We start from the raw sequence: 20,506 nt of genomic DNA, 5'->3' as shown, positions 1-20,506 counted from the left end.
CCCCAGCAGAAGTGGCCAGTGGATGCTTGGTCCCTAGAGGGGGCAAGTGAACACCAAGAGGAAGCATGTGAGACACAGAGCTATTGTGGCAGTTGGGAAAGGAACTGTAAAAAGAGGGAGGAACTAAGTAACTAGTAGTAGGAAGGGAGAGATTCATTTTATTTAAAAAAGATATGCTCAGCTCCAGTAGTTGCAATTTGCACTTGCTTTGCTAAAACTACTTTTTTTTGGCCAGTTCTAGGCTGTGAACTCAGGGCCTGAGCACTGTCCCTGGCTTCTTTTTTGCTCAAGGCTAGCACTCTGCCACTTGAGCCACAGCGCCACTTCTGGCCATTTTCTGTATATGTGGTGCTGAGGAATCAAACCCAGGGCCTCATGTATACGACCCAGCCCCGCTAAAACTACTTTTAAAAATATTCTGTAATTCAGAGTTAACACTAATGTCGATTCCTCTTGACCAGGTTTAAATTGATGTAATTTTCATATTATTTTTCTCTCCATGCCTTTTGCATTCTGCAAGTCCAAAGGAATGTCTTGCATACTAAGATCTGAAAACCTACCTCAGCGCATGAAGGGGAAGTGATGAAATAGCAGCTACTGATCATCAGGCCACAGCTGTCAAGTAAGAATGATGACACAACTTCAAGGAAAGCTGAAAAACCTAAGAATGAGAAATTGCTTAGTAACATTGTGGTCAAGATCACAACCTCTGGAGTCACAGAACATGAATTTGGATCAAATTCTACCAATATTAACTGTAACCATAAGCACACTTAATAAATACATAATAATAATTTTTTTCCAGTCCTGGGGTTTGAACTCAGGACCTGGACACTGTCCCTGAGCTTTTCTTCCCTCTAGGCTAGTCCTGAAAAGCTAGGATTACAAGGCAAGAGCCACCAACCCCTGGCTATTATCAATTTTTTTTGATGATTAATGTTTAGTGAACATCAGTTACACAGGGGAGATTTCCACACATACAGGCACTGTATCCTGACCACCCTCCCCTTCATTATTCTCCCCATCCAAATCCTTAAGACAGTTTCAATTGGTTTTGTTTCTATTATCTTACATGCCTGGGCCATGTTGATTTTTTTCACTTATTTATTATCTTCTCCTCACAGAATGAAAGTATCTTGAGGAGAGAGCCTTGTCCCGTATATTTTAGGCCTGTGACACTTCATGGCATTTGTAGAATACTCTGGTTTTGGTGAATCCCCCAAGACTCCCCAGGAGGATGACTTAGATCTGAAGCTCAGTTTCTCAATTTGTTAGTTGGGTGTCTGTAGGCAAGTTATGTTACTTGTCTCTGTCCCATTTTTATGGCATCTAAAATAGAGATTCTGATGACTTACACTGCATAGAATGCGTGTGTGAGTCTGTGCACTAGAATTCAGTGCCTGGGCGCTGTCCCAGAGCTTCTCTGGTTCAAAGCTAGAGCTCTAGCACTTGAACCACAGCTCCACCTCTAGCTTTTTCTGAGTAATTTATTGGAGATAAGAGTCTCAAGGACTTTTCTGCCTAGGCTGGCTTCGAATTGTGGTTCCTAGATCTCAGCCTCCTGTGTAGCTAGGATTAGAGGCTTGAGCCATCAGCAGTTGGCTCATAGTGTGTGTGTGTGTGTGTGTGTGTGTGTGTGTGTGTGTGTGTGCCAGTCTGGCTTGAAATCAGGGTCTGAGGTCTTTTGCTGGAGGCTAGAGCTCTACCACTTGAGCCATAGCTCCATTTCTGGCTTCTTCTATTTTTTTTAAAAAAATAGTTGGACGTAACAGTCTCATGGACTTTCCTGCTCCTGCTGGCTTTGAACCAGGATCTTCAGATCTCAGCCTCCTGAGTAGCTAGGATTACAGTTATGACACATTGGCGCCTGGCATTCATAGAATTTTTTTTCTTGCCAGTCCTGGGACTTGAACTCAGGGCCTGAGCACTATCCGTGAGCTTCTTTATTTTTTTGCTCAAGGCTAGTACTCTACCACTTGAGCCACTTCTGGCTTTTTCTATATATGTGGTGCTGAGGAATCGAACCCAGGGCTTCATGTATACAATGCAAGCACTCTCCCACTAGGCCATATTACCAGCTCATAGAATTTTTAATACAGTATTAAGAAACTAGGCTAGTGCCTGGCACATGATGAGTCTTACACGAATGCGTTCTACTCCTCAGGAGTAGAAAACGAGAGGTAATACAGGAATAGCTCACAGGACACTATTTTATACCCCGGTGCTTTCAGGTTTGCTAGTGTTCTCCAGTTACTCTCATGGAAAAACGCTCGCGTCCCTCTGGTCCCCGTGTCACGCGGGGCACCCAGTCACCGGGCTGGCAGGGCCGCTCTTAGCACGAGGGGAGGCGCAGTTTCTGGTTCCCGCGGGGCTCCCTGTCACCCATAGGTGGCTCTGCTTCAGCTCCCAGTCCCCGCGGGTCGATGGCCCCGCGTTGGGCAGCCGGACTTAGGGAGCCCCAATGCAGCGTCGGAGAACAAACGCGACGCTTCCCGAAACTCAGCGCGCTTCCGACCTACTTTGGTAACCGCAGAAGCTGTGTGGACCTGAACCTGGCCATCGGGCGGGGAGGGTCGCTCTGGGGAGTGGCGGAGCGCTCGGGGGCGTGGCTAGTCGATGCCCCCAGCGGAGCAGTGCGTCATGGGGAGCTGGTCGTTCAGGGGCGGGGCTGGTCTCTAGGAGGCGTGGCGGAGCTTTCGGGGGCGTGGCTGGTCGCCCGGGGGCGGAGCTCTTGGGGGCGGGGCCAACGCTGGCCTTTCTCCGCCGCGCGCTGAGCGCGGCAGACTTCGCACTCGCCGCGGCCTGGCGCAGCGGCGTGCTCCCGCCAGGTAAGGCACCACAGGCGAACTGGGGTTGTCCGAGTGGCGGGACTTGGCGTGGCGTGGCGTGGCGTGGCATGGCGGGCCAGGGGCTCGCGGGGACTCAGGTGGCTTCCATATGCCGAGGGATAGACCGTGGTGGAACAGGGAGAGCCTTCTTAGCTTTCCCGTCGCGGCTGCGCGGGCGAGGTGCGACCGGGCCAGGTGAGGGACCGGTCCCTCCGGTCCAGGAAGACCGGACAGGTGCGCGCCCCCGTGCGGACCCGCCTTCCGGTCGGCGGCCGCGTTTCGGCCTCCCTGGCTCCAGCGCTAAGTTCTAGTTAGGAACACCCGTCCCCCTCCTTTCTTCCTGGCGGCTCTGGGCCGCAGCCACTGTCGTTGGGTTGTCATCCCAGCCCAGTGGCAAGGTTGACTCCTCTTCTCGTGATCGAAACTTGGGAGAATCCAGCAAGGTGTTCGTTCCACAGTGTCCCAGTGCCTCACCCCATCAAGTTCATTTTATATTTTTTTGTTCCCCCCCTCTTTTCTGGGACATAGATTTGGATGTTGGAAACCAGAGGCTCCGGGAATATCAGGAAAAGTTAAACCCCCTTCATACCTAGAATGTACACTTTGGAGCTAAATTTCCTTTTCACTTTTTATTTTTATGGATAACAGACTTGCCCTCGGTGTATCAAGTTTAGGAGCAGTCTCATCTTTCTTTGCCAAGTGGAATGTTTGGTCAGAAGAGTTGATCTTAGTGTTCAGTTGTAACCGCAGGATGGCTGGTGGTAAAGTGGGTTTGAAGGCTGTCCAACATAGTTATACATTTTGCACATATGCTCCATATTTTTCCAGTGAGTGCTCATTTTCCTGTTAGGAAATTCTGACAGTTTGCTACCTTCTTTATGATTCTTTCCTATAGAGCTTGGAAGGGGAAAAGGACAAGATAAAGCACCAACACCCAAATAAATCCCAAATTTTGGGATTTAACAGTTAGTTTATGATAGTAATAAGTAGCTATAGCGTGGAATACTGTATTTATGTGGGGGAAAGGAAATTATGGCTCTCAGGAGACTGAGACAGAAGATGGTGAGTTTGAGGCTAGCCTAGACTACATAGTGAGTCCTTTCTGAAAATGGAAAAGAGGAAAAAAATCACCCAAATTAAATTAACAGTAAAAAGGGAAAAATAAGGGTAATTTTCTCCATTAAGTATTTAAAAGTATTTTAAAATTACATTCTCAATGTTTACAAAAGACTTCTTTCCCCCATACTCCAGTTAATACAATCAGTATTACTACTTTTGCCAACTCAGGATGTTTACTGTAGAGTGTTTATATTAATGAGCTTCATTCTTCCTACCTGGTGTGTACGTGTTCTGGTTCATAAATTGCACAGGACAAGTGTAAACACATGCAAATCAGTGCTGTGTTGTAACTGGCAAAACCTTTGCCCTACATGCATCCTTAGCCTAGAAAATTTGAGTCTTCTCCAATAGAATATAGAATGTTAATGTATCTTGTTTTTGCAGATGGTCTTGTTTTCTCAGTACTTTGCTACTGAAGGGTGGGGGCTGTGTTTTTATCAAACTACCATAAACCTCAGAGTATGGCAACCTTTACTCCTCACAGTGACCTTTGAAGGGGAAGTTGGATGGGTTGTGGGCAGTGACTGGCCTACTTTGATGCTTAGAGAAAATTACTGGCCTTGTTGCCTTTCTACAGGCATCCAGGGTGTTAAGAACCTTTTCCTTGGTCCTCTAACATGTCTGCACACAGGTTCCTCCAGATTGACCAGGTTGGTGGTCTTCTAGCTCCCTGGCGCCCCTCCCAGAAGAACCTTTTGTTTAGGTCAGGGAGCCTTGATTGGTATTGATCCTCAGCTTGGTGCTGGGTCCCTGTGGGTGCCATGCCTGAGGATGACACTGTCAGATGGCTTGTATGGAGCTCTTCTTGTGCAGTTCACAAGGGGCAATGTGGAAAAACTGAAGTTGAGCAGGAGTCAGCAGTCTTGGGAACCATCTGTTTTGGCTGAATTAGGGTCATAGATTGGGTCTTCAAGTCTGTTAGAAGTGAACTTGGCTGATGATCATTGGCAGTTGTAAAATTATCCTGTTCCATGTGATTATGTCATTAGAAGGGCATTGTTGAAAGTAGCAACAAAAAATAACCCAGGAGAGAGAGGCTTAGTTGTTGCTTTACCTCCAAACTTCACTTGCCTTTTTACCTTTGCCTTGGCTCAAAAAGTCTTTCCTTAGAATGGATTATTGCTTTTAATTTTTCTACCATGTTTGACCACTCAGAGCTCAGATGGTCATAAATTACATATGTGGTGTAAGTGTAGGAAATTTCTCTCTTCTTTGGTTTAGTGAAGACAAAGATGGAATCTTTCAAAAGCAGGTTTCTATTGGGGAGATAAAAGAGCAAACAGATAAAAATATGTATGGGCAGAGAATTCAATGTGGTTTTGTTTTGTTCTTCTGATTTATATCCAGGCAAAAACAAGGATGTATAATTTGTTGGCGTTTATTGAGGGTAGATGATACTTCCTGCGTTTTTCAGTTTTTAGCAGTATCTGTGGACTTCCCATTGTGGAAGAGTATGAGTTGGCCCTTTTTCCTTTCCACCCCCAACATTAGCATAGCTTCCCTATTTTCCTATCTTCCCAGTAGTTAACACAGAATATTGATGAGTGGTTAGATCAATATTACTACCTAAATCAGGCATGACTTTTTCTTCCTTGGAATTAATAATTACTTCATTTGTTCCTTTTATACTCCCGTCAATTCAGTCTACAAATTTTGGTCTGTTTGTAAAACACTGAAGTCTGTTAGGACTTATATCAATTTTATTTTATTTCAAAAGTCTTCCTAGAACCTCCTGGCTTGCTATAATTTGAAGTGGTTGTCTTCTACATATAGGACTTAGTCTTTGAGAGGTCCTCTCATTAGCATGCTGGGGATTCCCATCAGGTTGAGTCTTCTGGGATTCCCCCCCCCTCACTCTCTCTCTCTCTATATATATATATCTATATATCTCTCTATAGATATCTATATATATCTGTATGCCCTTCCTCTGTATTGGTGGACTCTCCCATTTTAGTAGTGTTCATCTTTTAAGAGCTTTGGAAAAGAGTCTTTGTGAGATCATAAATGCCTGAAAAGATCTCCTTTCCACTAATTTATAGTTTGACTGAGTGTGGAATTCCAGGATGGAAAATTTGGAAAGCATTGTTCCATTGCATGCTAGGTTGTGGTATTGCTATTGAGAAATCCCAAACTGTTCTGACTCCTCAGTTTTTGCCTGCAGTCAGTCTATGTATGGGCTATATAACAACTAGCTGTATTCTCTGCAGAACTATGAAATTTTCTTTTTTGTCCACAGTCCTTAAATTTTAGGATGCAGTGCTTGTTTTCACTCATTGTGCTGCGCTCTTTGAATCTAGAAACTTAAATCCTAAAGTTTAGAACATGTTTTTATTTTCCTTTCCTTTTTTGGGCGGGGGTGGGGGTAGAGGGGAGGATATGCTGGTCCTGGGGCTTAATCTTAGGGCCTGGTCACTGTCCCTGAGCTTTTGTACTCAAAGCTAGCACTCTACCACTTTGAGCCACAGTTCTACTTCTGTTTTTTTTTTTTTTTGTGTGGTTAATTAGAAATCAGAAGTCTAATGGGCTTTCCTGCCTGGGCTGCCTTTGAACCTTTGAATCTTAGTCTCCTGAGTAGATAGGATTACATTTGTGAACCACTGTGCCTGACTGGAAATGGTTTTTTGAATGATCTCTTTGGCAATTTCTTCTTTTTATTTTCTCTGACTTTTCTCTCAGAAACTCTTGTTCAATATTGGATATTTTGAATTAGGCTTCTAATTAATTATCTTTCCCTTTTGTAATTTCTGTCCTTTTACTTCCTTAAGCTACTTATGGGGGAGATTTTCCCAGTTTTATTACTTAGGCATTCCAAATTTTAATGACTGAAATTATCTTTTTAATATTGTAAGTTAAAAGCTTTTTTCTTTGTCTTCTCCCAGAAGTGCCATTGCTGGCCTAGGCACTGTCCCTTAGCTTTTTTGCTCAAAGCTGGTGCTTTACCATTTGAGCCACATCTCCACTTTCAGCTTTTTGGTTGTTAGCTGGAGAGAAGTGGTATTTTTTTTTTTTTTTGGAACATTTCTGCCTTGCTGGCTTTGAACCATGATCTCAGCAGATCTCAGCAAACCAAGTAACGTGGATTATAGGCATTAGTCACCAACTACCTGGCTTGTTTGTTTTTGTGTGTCTGTGTATTTCTCTGTTTTTTTTGGATGAGGGTCTAATCTCTCTAGATTGCTTAATAAGTGTTTTGGGGTACCTGTTTTTCTTTCTCTTCCTTTGTGTGTAGATTCAGTTTACAAAAGTTGCTCTTGTCTTTTTACTGTTCAATTTTCTCTCATGTGAGAGGCTTTTCTCGTGTTTCAGAGGCCTTTGGTTTTTTGTTTACATTCCAATAAGAATGGGGGATTCAGAAGTTGAAAGGATGGATGTGTTCCTTGGCCATGAACTTCAGTGTAGGGTGATACAGAGACTCCTTAGATGCTTACAGTCTTCTTGAGGTTGAAAGAGAGCCTGGCTTTCAGTGATACTGGGAACTAAGTGAAGAAGAAAACTACATCTCAGCCTCTAGTGTGCAGATGTTCAAGTGACCCTTCCATGCTGTTTTCCCTAAGTCACCTGACTAGTGCCTGAGGTACTACGAGACTTTGAGAGGTAGGGTGGATGAGGAGGAAATTCATGGATTTTTTTTTTTTCTTTTTTACTATGAGTAGAGAAGAAGCAGTCACTTAACATCTTATGGTAGCTGAAGGGATATGGAGAAATTTAGCTTTCTAAAGAGACTTCTAGTCAAATTCTCTTCCTTGTTCAGTCTACCCCAGTAAAATGTTTTTGTCTCCTCTCTTATGGCTGATATATATACATACATATATATATATATATATATATACACACACATGTATGTGTGTACATACATACACACAAATATATATATGTAATTCGATCTCTGTCATATTATTGGATTCGTAGCAGGTAGTGAGAAGTAGGGTTTGTTTTTTTTTGGCCAGTCCTGGGGCTTGAACTCAGGGCCTGAGCACTGTCCCTGGCTTCTTTTTGCTCAAGGATAGCACTCTGCCCACTTGAGCCACAGTGCCACTTCTGGCCGTTTTCTGTATATGTGGTGCTGGGGAATCGAACCCAGGGCCTCATGTATACAAGGCAAGCACTCTTGCCACTAGGCCATATCCCCAGCCCGAGAAGTAGGGTTTTTGTTTAAGCCTCCACTAGTGCCTGGAATATGTATTTCTTCACCAGCCTCTACTCAGAGCCTTGGGTTGTTCTGTGGGGTCAGTGGTTGCCATCTTCCTTGCCTTTTCCCACAAATCAACATGTTCAAATCCACCTAGGCATATGTTCTCACTAGGCCCCAAACCCACCTAGGCATATATTCTCACTAGGCCCAGTTGGGACCTCAGATTCCAACTCTTAAGTGTCCTCTACCAGTTGATCACTGTTGAAATGAAGGCAAACCGACTTGGACTTAGCTTCCCAGTCATTGAGCTCTTGTTCCTTCCCATTTCTCAATTTAGCTTGTCTGAGGAGACTCATTATGTCACTTTGGCCTCTCCTTTCAGTGAGGCTCAGCTTTTAGGTCTTGTATTAGTTCAACTAGAAAGTTGCACCTGGTGTCATTGGTGGTGGGGTGGCCTCAGGGGCAGGTATGGTGGTTTTTTTGGAGGCCAGTGTACCACACAGCTCTTTTCCCAGCAGCAGGATCCTCCCTCTCTTCTGGTTTTCAAGCTCCTGCCCTTCTTGGAATGTGTACCAACTTCCTGTTTCTGGCTGGCTGAGTAGAGATGACTGAGTTCCCCTGTTCCCTGCAACTTTCCCAGCCCCAGTTTACCCACTGAGTCACTTCAGGTTTCCTTCATGCAGTGTGACCTTCCAGCATTCTCTCCCCATAGCCTCACAGCCTCAGTATTCTCTGTAACTACACACAGCAGTGTTGGCAAACATCAGCCTCCGCTGCACAGGAAGAATGTTGTCTCTAACCACCCTACCTGCAGCAAAGGCACAGCTTGCCCTTCTCTCTCCCAGCCCCAGGGAGGGCAGCTGTACATTGGGAAGCTTGAAAATAGGAGTGCTGGGGATGGCGGCAGTGGAGCAGGACCAGATGCTGTAGAGACTTCATTGCTGGTGGATGATAGCTGGTGGATTTGTTCAGCTAGAACCCAATAGCCCTTATGAATTGAAATGGTTGCCACAGGCCTTTTCTCTTTCTTGAGAAAAATATTTGAACCATTGCAACCTTTCTCACTGTGCTGTATCTTTTTCTCTCATGTCCCAAGAATTTCACATGAGTTTTTTTTGTCTTCTCAGATAGATAGTCAACTCTAGGGAAAGCACAGTGCTTGATAAATACTTGATTGATGCACTGATGATGTTTTCTAGGTAATTTGGGGGCACTTCACAGTTACAAGAAATATTTGGTCAGAATTATCCAAGCTGTGTTTACTCTCTAAATTCATGAAATTCTTGACTTTCATTTTATTTTATGTGGAAACAGTGTAAGTTTTTCCAAGTATATTGTTTCTCATATTATTTAATATTCTTCACAGAGACGTGTGTGTGTGTGTGTGTGTGTGTGTGTGTGTTGGTACTAGGCTTGAACTTGAACTCAAGGGCTAGGTGCTGTCCCTGAGCTTTTTTGCTTAAGGTGAGTGCTTAATCATTTGAGCCACAGTTCCACTTCCAGCTTTTTGCTGGTTACTTTGAGATAAGAGTCTCCATGGATGGTCCTGGCAGGGTAGCATGGAACAGTGATTCGCATATTTCAGCCTCTTGAGTAGTTAGCTAGGATTACACAGGTGAGCTACCAGTGCCTGGCTTATTGGCATTTTTTCTATTCATATACTTCTTAGCATAGTGTTGTGATTTTGTTGGATTTTATGGTACTATGGGTTACATAGTGTGTTCAATGCCAGCCTGGGATACATAAGTGAAACCCTGTCTCAAAAACAAAACAAAACAAAAACCAAGCTGGGCCCCAGTGGCTCACACTTGTAATCCTAGCTACTCAAAAGGCTGGGATCTGAAAATCATGGTTCAAAATCAGTTTGGGCAGAAAGAGACTCTTATCTCTGGGCAGTTAGACTCTTATCTTTAATTAATTGCTCAAAAACCGAAAGTGGCACTGTGGCCCAAGTAGTAGAGTGCTAGCCTTGAGCACAAAGAGCTCAGGCTCTAGCGCCTAGGCCCTGAGTTCAAGCCCCACAACTGAGAACCCCAGCCCCTAAATCAAAATTTTGTAGCTTTATATATTTGTTTTTAGAACATGCAAATAATAGTGATACTTACAAAGAAGAAATTAAAGATAACTCAAAAATGTTCCAGAGAGAATCTTTGTGAACCTCCTCTCAGTTATGTCTATCATTTGACTTCTTAAAAGTACTCAGCAACCTTCTAGACTTTAATTAATTTGAGGAGCATTTCCTTGTAAAATATTAGATGTGATTCTGTCATGCTAATCTAATGTTTTGAGATATGCTCCAACTTTTGGACATAATTTTGAAAAATTCTTAATTTGGATCAAACCCAGGCCCTTGCATATGTGTTTGGCAAGCATTTTATTACTGAGCTATTCCCTAAGACTTCCCCCACTCCATCTAATAAAAAGTAGTAGTGTGGCTAGCCTTCTTTTCTCCTTATATCCTTGGGGAATTTCCTCAAAATTCTATTCTGGGAATTAGGATTCTTGTATTGTAAGAAGGACACAGGTATCAGAAGCACTAGCCACATAAACTTATCTGAAATTTTTATTACCTCTTTTTGGACCTTTTAGGTGGACAGTGTTGCTTTTGTGTTGGGTGAGGTGAGAAGGTCCAGCTAGAACTCTTGAGGCCATAGAATGTACCCAGTAATAAGTCAGATCATACAATTAGAAGACCCTGATAGGCCCATTTAGCGTGGCTATGCTTTTTATTTTATTTTTTGTGCCACTGAGGATTTGAATCCAGGGTCCTACACCTGCTAGGCAAGCACTTTACCAATTGAGAAATGCCTCATCCCCTTTGCTTTTGTTTTGTTGTATTTTATTATTTCAGATAGGGTCTTACTATTTTTTTGCCCAGGTTGGCCTCAAATTCATGATTCCCTTGCTTCTACCTCCCAGGAAGCTGAGATTACAGATGTACCTTGGACCACTCAGTCAGAGGCTGTGTTCTTGTGATAATTTCATTTTAGTGTACTGTAGTGTAGTGTCTACTATAGTGTTTTCTTCATCCCATGTTCTCTAGCTGTTGGCCATTTGGATTATTTTCTCGTGTGTGTGTGTGTGTGTGTGTGTGTATGTATAAAATATATTTAATTCTAAGTGAATTATTTTGATAGGAAATGTCTCCAAGGATCAGAAACAAAAGGTGGAGAGGTTGTTATGGTAACCACACAGCTCCCTTTGACCTCTGCACTTGATCTAGGGTTTATAGACTTTCCTGTGAGCCAGAAAGGCATTGGTAGTTTTGGGAAACTGTAGCCCTCCTACTCATTTCTCTGTTTCTGGGCTGTGTGAATAAGCTGGGCCCAATAAGGCATGCAGGCAAGCAACCAGTGACATTAGAGAACTTTGTGTTGGTGTGATTTCTTGATAAGAACTAGAGTAGAGAGAATTCCTGTTTAGGTTTTCCTTGACATCTTTCTTGATATTGTGTTCTAATGTTTAAAGCCTAGGCTGTACTTCCCCCTTTCCCCCCCCCAGCTGAATTTCTGTGTCAGCTATTAACTCTGTTCCCATGCTTCATCTTTTTCCACCTGTTAAACAAAGCATAATGACACATAATTAATAGTCCACTTCAGAAGGATTCATGTGCTAATGCTTATAAAGAACGTTGAGCTTTTCTGTGAGTGTTTTATATATACCACCAACAATGAAATGGCTTGCCTCTGTTTGGCAAAGGACCTGTCTGAATTAGGCCCATTTTATAGATGAGTGAGCTCAGGGAAGACAATAAGCTACTGAGAATCAGAAGGTAGATTTAACCTAGTACCTGTGGAATTTTTTCATACTTAGTGGAACAAGTAGAGTCTAAAATTTATCATGGGTGTGTATGGGAAAGTTCATTGACAGTGTTTTAAGCAAATACAATAGTTTTGGGGGAGTGTGGTCCTTTTGTGTAAGGAAGAATCATGTGAAACGTTCATTAGCATTCTTAAAAATCATTAAGAGGATAGTTGAGAGATCTTTCACTTTCAAAGTTTAGGAAAGAGTCTATACACATTTACTAAAAGAGAGTAAATTTGGAGGAAATAATCTAAAAAACGAGGATTTAAAGGAGGACCAACAGGGCAAAGAAATGGTATGGCGAAGATGGGGGGAAGGAATGACCCCTCATACACTGGAGGGAATGAAAATGAGTCTAGTTATTATGGAAATCAGCATGGAAGTTCCTCAAAAAGCTGAAAATAGAAGTACCATCTGATGCAGCTGTAACACTCCTGAGTTTGTTACATCTGCAGCTAAGATACCTGCACACCCATACTTATAGCAATGCTACTCACCAAACTATGGAATTAGTCTAGGAGCCCATCAGCAGGTGACTAGATAAGGAAATTGTAGTAATATACATACACAGCGGAGTATTATTTAGCCATAATAAAAAACATAAGTAATTGGTAGGAAAATGGATGGAACTGGAGATCAATTAAGTAAAATAAACCATACTCACAAAGACAAATATTGTATGTTTCCTCTCACATGCAGAATCTAGATCTAAAAAAAGAGATGTGAATGTCAATGAGAGACTACTTGGGGGAGATTGTGGGAAAGAGGGTACAACAGAAAGTGATGAGGTAAATATTAAGTTCATTGTATACACATAAAAATGTTATAATGAAACCTATTATTTTGTACAATTAAAAAAGTAAAAGTTAAAGAAAGAACAAAGGTTATAACATTTTTTGACATGCAGATGTAATTGAACTATGTAAGTAAAATATATAGAATTTAAAATATATTTATATAAAATTAAATGTACAGACTTTACATAAAATTATATATAGATTATGTAATTTAAAAATATATATTTAAGGGCTGGGAATATGGCCTAGTGGCAAGAGTGCTTGCCTCATATACATGAAGCCCTGGATTTGATTCCTCAGCACCACATATATAGAAAATGGCCAGAAGTGGCGCTGTGGCTCAAGTGGCAGAGTGCTAGCCTTGAGGGAAAAAAAAAAAAAGAAGCCAGGGATGGTGCTCAGGCCCTGAGTTCAAGGACCAGGACTGGCCAAAAATAAATAAATAAATACATTATATATACATATATATTTAAGATTAACTCCAGCATGTTATAGATGAAGAGACTGAAGTTGAGGGAGTTCTGAAATGCTTGGTATATGGTAGAACCAGAATTCAGAACAATGCAGCCAAATGTCAGAGTTTTTTCTCTTGTGTGTTTTCCTGAGTTGTGTTCATTATCTCTTGCTGTTATATTTTCTTCTGGGTAAATGCAAAAGTCTGTTTCAAGTAAACTGAAAACAGTTCATTTTTCTGGCCATTGTATGATGTCCTTAACCCTGTAGGTCTTAAGGAGTCTTCATAGAACACTGACAAATGGAAATATTCTGTTAGCCATACAGGTAACTTAAACATTTCTAGTAAGCACATTAAAAAAGGAAAAAGAAATAGATGGAGTTAATTTCATGATGCAGGCTATGTAACCTAATATATGAAAACATTATAATTTTAATTTTACTAGGTAATTGTTCTGAAATTATGTATTAGAAACAACTCATAAGTAATACAAGATAATAAGTATACATAGCACAATATCTTTTGTATTGCAGTAGACGAAGTGAAATGTTGTTCTACCTAATAATCAAGTTGTAATGAATGGGAAAAATTTATACTTCTTCAGTATAATTTTAAATTCAGATGTATAAAAAGTGGTGAATACAGATTTTTTGGCTTCTAAGTGCTGAATAGTTAACTTGTGGTGAGTAGTTACGGTACTGAGCAGTGCAGTTCCATAGCAAAAGCTGCTCTGTCATCCACAGGCCCAGGGACTCCCAGATATTCCATTCCCATCCCTGCCTCTGACCCTTTTCAGCTGGTTGTATTTTCCTTCCCTGTATCCAAGTATACCAGGTATGGTTAGGCAAGGTATACACGGAAGCATTCTGGGATATTATTTTCATTATAGACCTCATAGATTTGTTTATTCACTGAAATGGTTCTTAGGAAGATGAAAGCGAAGTTTTTAAAGGAAAGGACATGTTTTCCTAATTCATGCAAACACTTTTTTTCTTAGTAGATAGGAGGTTGTGGCTTCTGTGTTCTCCCTGCCAATCAGTCAGTCAGTCTGTCTTTCTGTCTGTCTCTGTCTCTGCTATTACTGGGGTTTGAACTCAGGGCCTCTTGCTTGGTTGATTTGCTTGCTTGGCTGGTGCTCAACCATTTCAGCCATACCTTTAACCTGGCTTTTTGCTGGTTATTTTAGAAATGGAATCTTGTGAATCATTTTGCAGGGACTGGCTTTGAACCACTATCTTCCAGATCTCAGGCTTCTGAATAGAATTACAGGTTTGAGTTACTGGTGTCTAACTGCATCATTCTCTTTTGTGTTCAACACACTATCAGGGCCTGTCCCAGAGGCTGAAAGTATGGAATCATCCATAGTCAGCCTCTTCCTCAGAAAATGTACACAGAACAGTAGTCACTTGTGGCAGTTTACCTTGGAGCCAGATGTGTCTTACTCATAATTGGAATTTCCAGTGCTTGGTGCACAATGGGTGTTTAACACATTCATGAATTGGAATGATTATCTGGGTTTGACTCATGAGCCTCTGGATTATATCCTGAGCTGCCCTTAATGATACCTGATCCAGGACTCATTTATTCAAATGCTAATGAGGCTGTCTTTGTCACTGAGTTCTTGCTCACCTGTTGTGTGGGCACCCTTATTCAAATGATAGTAGTTATTGTTATTAATACTAATGACCAGTTATTGATCACTTTGTGTCCATCATTGTGCTCAGCAGTGTATGTGCATTATTTTGGTTAATCCTCACAAACATTTCCAGGATGTAGGCACTGTGATTAGCTCCATTTTACAATAAGGAAACTGAGGCACTGAGAAATTAAGTAATATACCTGAGGTCACACAGCTAGTGAGTGGCAAAACCAGTCCTAGCTGACTTCAAAGAGTTTCTTTGTTTTAAAGGAATAGGTATTCCTTTAAGGCAGCTGGAGCCTTAGGGATGTGTGCTATAATATGGACTTTATTTGTTGGCCCAGACTTCATTTCTTTTAGAAATTTATGTGTTTGGGTAGAGTTGACAGCAACTACAGGGTAGTCATGTGCTTGAGTTCTAGCCAATCTGAGAAGCACCTCCAGCTGACCAAGTGATTGGCTTAGGGTTGGCATATGATCCAGGCTGGCTTCCCAGCCTCTTTTTTTGCTCAAATTTAGATGATCCTTTCCTCTGGTGTTGTTTGCTGCTAGATTAATGTAACTCAAAGAGTCCTGGTGGCCACATTCCCTGCTATGTAGAGCAAGTAGTTGCAATCTCCTAGGCAAGAATGAGGCCTTCATGCAGTGAGAGGTAGCCTAGAGAAGTCAAGAGAGCCCGGATGACAACATCTGGAGGGCTCCACTGTGCCTGAAGAATCCCAGTACTCCTTAACTATGTAAGCCAGTGTGTTTTTTCTGTTGCTGGTTCGCTTACATCTAGTTGTTTGCATTTGAAAAAAGATCCTGCCTACTGTATAGACTTTTCAGAAAATGATTATTTTTGCTTTGGATCCCATTCCTTTTGTGTGCTCTCAGATGAGAGTAGGCCTATCACTTCTTGGGTCCAGATGCATACCTGATGCCTGAACTGTGCCTTTGATCCCTGCACTCTCTGTCCCAGTGGGCTCAACTCCCTTTCAGTTGTGTAAGCCAAGCCCTAGTGAAAGGAGATACCACACCCAGGCCCCTCCCTACTGCTTTCCCACCCTTGGTGTAGCCCCCACACATGGATCTGGGTGGGGCAAGAATGGTCCCAGGAGTGGAAATCTGTTCTTCATAGACCTCAGAAATGTTATTCACAAACCTCCTCTTTGATTGCTGATCAAAGACTATGGAATACTGAACTCATTTGGCCCTTGACACTCTGGGCTCCCAGCCAGCCCAGGACTTGGCCTGGCTTTGATCTCCAAGATCTTCCACTACCCGCCTTTCCATCAACTGTTTGCCTACCATCTCTCACTCCCCCTCCCCCTGTAATTCTGAACTTCCATTCTTCTGCTGGCTTGGTTCCCACATCTTTTCCGTGGTCCTCAGAGAGCATTGTTCCACTGTGAATCAGCTCTCCCACACCCTGGCCTTCCTCACAGAAGAAAAACAGTCCTGCAGCCTACTCTGCTTTAGTCTGTTGTGGCCTCCCTTTGCTACTTGTGCCCTCATGCAAACAAAGACTTTTAGGGTTCAAGCCAGTCTCACATACAACCTTCCTGGTGTCTCCTTCTTCTACCAGCCTCTTAGTCTTTCTCCTTGACTGATCCATGTGATTCATGGTCTTCTCTTCCAACTCTATCCTCTTTGTGTTTTTATGAACATAGTTTTCTGTATATTTGAGTGGTGGTGTGGTTGCCTTGAGTGGGATGGTAGTTCATGGAGCAGTTAGTTTTACCAAGAGGAAGAGATTACTTGTGATCAAGACCTAAAAAAAAAAAAAAAAAAAAAAAAAGATTTCAAACCAGTGGATCAAAAGCAAAGAGCCTTCCAGGCAGAGAGAACATGAACATAGACCTGGCTAGGAATGAATAGACCTGGTTAGGAATAGATACTTGGTGTGTTTGCTTGCTTGAGTACTGAGATAGCAGTGGTAAGAAAATAATGTGGGAACCTAGGTTGGAATGGATCTGTTTATGTTCTTATGTTCTATGAAGGAATGAATTGAGTGGGAGAATGTAAGAAAAAGAGCAGTCTTTATTATGAAAGTCAGAGGGATAGGGTATTGTAAAGGTAAAGATTAAAACATGGTTACAAATAGGGAGGGGACTTATGAAAGCAGTTTAAGGAAGTTCAGACTAAAACTAGGGCTGTGGAGAGAAGAGGTAGTGAAAGAAAAGATGGAAGGGTTTGCAAAACAAGCTGGGCATGGGTGATCTGGGCATAGAAATGAGGCAGGACTCCTGTTGTGTGGGAGCTGGGAGAAACTTTGGCCCTGCTGGTAAGGGGAGAGTTACAGGGGTTCAGGATGCATGGAGACAACATCTGTATACTAGATATGAATCACATTACTTGGCCTTTTAATTACCTCATGAATAAAGAGAAAGATAACATTTATTTCACAGTAGTAAAAATGACTTATATTATGTAAGCCTATGATGCTTTCCAAACTGTTTTATTAGAATACTACAACTCTGGGAGATGTTAATAATAAGGTTCAAGGGAAATACAATGAGTGCTATGATCTGGAAAGGTTGAGAAACACCACATTCTGTGTGATTCATAGCCTGTTCACATATTAAAGGCTCTGAGAAGTGCATACAAGAAACCAGTTTGGTGGTATTTAACACAGCTTTTTGTAAATGTGATTGTCCATCCATCTATCCGTCTGACTGTGGGTCCATCTGCCCATCCATCCATTCATCCTCTCATTCAACCAGCATGTAGCACCAGGGTACTGTGCTCAAGCCACTGATCCTGTAGTAGAGAAGAATCAGTTCAGTGTCCCTCCTCCTAGGAGATTATGGTCTGGTGTAAGCATGTGTTGTCATCTGACAATTATTCCTATGCTGAGGAGCACAGTTTGAGGAATCTTAAAAGTTAAATGGTTTAGGCATTTCATATTGTGCTTTGCAATGGAATGATGTAGAGTGACTATCTGCCTGTCCTTCTGCCTTTATGTCTCTATCTTACATCAATATTTCCATCTCTTCTCAGAGCAGTTCCTGCCCCTCCTGTTTTGGGCATGGACAGAGCAATGATAAGAAAACTTTCAGGTCTGGGAAGTTGGTGTCTCACCCAAGGTTGCCCAGGTAGTTAATTGCAGAATTATATTCAAAACCCAGCTCTGCTGGTTCTGGGTTCTATGCTCATCCCATTCCTGATTAGAAGGGATAATATTTGACAACTGAAAAAAAAAAACTTTAAGTAAATGCAATAGATGGATGGAGACAGTGTGGACTCTGCCAGTTTAACCAATAATTGTAGGGCTGGTTTATATATCTCCATCTCCAGCACTATCACCATCATCTCTAATATTGAGTAACTATATGATCTGTATTCCATGTTAAGTAATGTTTAAGTTTAAATTTAATTTAATTTTAATTTTTTTGGTGCTGATCCTGGGGCTTGAACTGAGGGACTGGGCACTATCCTTGAGCTGAGCCACAGCTCTACTTCTGGCTTTTGTTGTTAGACCTATTTTTCTCAAGGCTAGTGGTCTACCACTTTGAGCCACAGCACCACTTTTGGTTTTCTGGTGGTTAGTTGGAAACAAGAATTTTATGGACTTTTCCTGCCAGGGGTAGCTTTGAACTGTGATCCTCAGATCTCAGCCTCCTGAGTAGCTAGGATTGCTGGCGTGAGCAACAAGTTCACAGCCACTTCTGGGTTTTTGGTTCTTAACTGGAGATAAGAGTCTTACGAACTTTCCTGCTTAGGCTGACTTTGAACTGTTAGCTTTAGATCTCAGCTGCCTGAGTAGCTAGGATTACAGGCATGAGCCATTGGTGCCCTGCTAAGAGTGTGTGTGTGTGTGTGTGTGTGTGTGTGTGTGTGCATTAATTTTTATAACTCTATGAAGTTTGATTATAATCTTGCTTTATAAATGAGGAAATAAGCTCAGAGAGGGGAGCAATGTGTTTATGTCTGTATATAGATAGTAAGGAGCAGAGCCAAGTGCCTGTTCTAGGCTACTTTCAGAGTCCAAACTCTTTACTTCATTTTATTTCAGGCAAAATATTTTCTCAGCTTCAAGACTTCCCTCTCAGAATCACTGTATCTTTTCCCTTTTTCAATTCAGCGTGCTTGTCTGTTGTAAGTAAAAACAACAACAACAATAACAACAACAAAACCCAAAGGCCCCCCAAGCCCCCTAATCTCAGACAGGATCCAGTTCATTCATTGAATCAACAAGTGAGGGAGCAGACCAGACATCCAGTATTTAATGAGAATCTTCTATGTAAAGAAATTGTTTAGAAGCTGAAGTGAATACAGATTGGATTCTTGCTTGTGACTTACAACTAATGGGGAGAATACACAATAAAAATACATGTAATCGGGGCTGGGGATATGGCCTAGTGGCAAGAGAGCTTGCCTCTTATACATGAGGCCCTGGGTTCAATTCCCCAGCACCACATATACAGAAAACGGCCAGAAGTGGCGCTGTGGCTCAAGTGGCAGAGTGCTAGCCTTGAGCAAAAGGAAGCCAGGGACAGTGCTCAGGCCCTGAGTCCAAGGCCCAGGACTGGCCAAAAAAAAAAAAAAAAAAAATACATGTAATCAAGTGAAAGATCATGTAGTGACAAGTGTAATAAGAAGAATTAATGTAGGAGGCACAGTGAAAGTGACTTTATTATTTATTTATTATTGTTATTTTTTAGCCAGAGTTTTGCATTGTAGCTCAGGCTGGCGTTGAACCTACAATAGCATCTTTCTGGAGTGTTATGATTACAGGTGTGCATTAAACTAGGCTGTGTATTTTAGATTGAATAGTCAAGAGAAGGCCTTTTTGTGAAAATAACATTTAAACTGAAGTTTGAGTTATAGGAAGGAGAGAGGAAGAGCATGAGAGAAAGAGAGAGAAATGAGAAGCATGAAGGAAGAGGGAGAAGAATGGGGAGGCAGAGAGAGAGAGCAAGCAGACTAGGAGAGAGACCATGGTGTGCAAAGACCTTGCCCATAAGTTTTCTGAGTTTGAAGAACAGGGAGAAGGATGTGGATTGAATCATGGCTTACCATGGAGGATGTGGTATTAGATGAGGTTGGACCAGTAGATGCTATGCTAGGTTAAGATATTTGGGTTTTAGTCTGACTAAACTGAACAGCTATGATGAGTTCAAGCAGAATTGATAACATGGATATGATTTATGTTTTTAAAAGATTGTGTTGAATGGTAAATGGACAAATAAGTTAAAGAATCTAGAAGTTTTGAGATCCATTAGGACTAGTCATTTTGAGAAAACATGATGGTGGTTATATACTTGTACAGTAATGCTGTGTAACAAAACCCCGCTAGCATACAACATTAATGATATAATATTGCTCATGAGTTGATAGGATGGCTCAACCAGGCTCACTTGGCCTTGACTGAAGTGTCTGTGATCTGCTAGTGTGTGTGTGTGTGTGTGTGTGTGTGTGTGTGTGTGTGTGTGTGTCTGTGTGGTGGGGCAGCTGGTTATCTACTTCTCTAGAGTGGTTTAGGTGAGAGTCAGGGACAGCTCTTCTGTTCTCCATACATACATTAGGAGGCTAGTTTGGCCCTATTCACAGGCTGGCTGTTACATTTTCATGGTAGAAAAGAAGAAGTAGAGACAAGCACACACATTTTAAAGTTTTAGCTTGTGTTGAGTTTGTTTCTGCCCTGTTGGCCATACCCACAGTCAGTGGGTTTAGAGTGGTGTGAACAGATAGAGGCCTGGCACCCACCCTTGTTTAGAAGTCAGCTAAGGAGAATGAGAAGGTTTAGTC

The 20,506-nt window shown here is 42.0% G+C and overlaps 1 protein-coding gene across 5 annotated transcripts in view; it reads left to right on the top strand.

The window, feature by feature from the left end:
• Positions 1-2,807: 2,807 nt before the first annotated feature.
• Tec (tec protein tyrosine kinase) overlaps positions 2,808-20,506 on the top strand; it is a 94,624-nt gene continuing 76,925 nt past the window's right edge. For 3 of the 5 annotated variants that reach the window (XM_048363933.1, XM_048363932.1, XM_048363927.1), the window contains exon 1: positions 8,021-8,045. The gene's annotated coding sequence lies outside the window, so the exon portion shown is untranslated. Of the gene's footprint in view, positions 2,829-3,002; positions 3,024-8,020; positions 8,046-20,506 lie in introns of those variants that run through there. The other 2 variants (XM_048363929.1, XM_048363931.1) reach the window with 2 other exon arrangements.

This window comes from Perognathus longimembris, chromosome 16, assembly GCF_023159225.1.
Source record: "Perognathus longimembris pacificus isolate PPM17 chromosome 16, ASM2315922v1, whole genome shotgun sequence".
Taxonomy (NCBI): Eukaryota; Metazoa; Chordata; class Mammalia; order Rodentia; family Heteromyidae; genus Perognathus; species Perognathus longimembris.
This window is presented reverse-complemented; position numbering and strand designations above follow the sequence as displayed.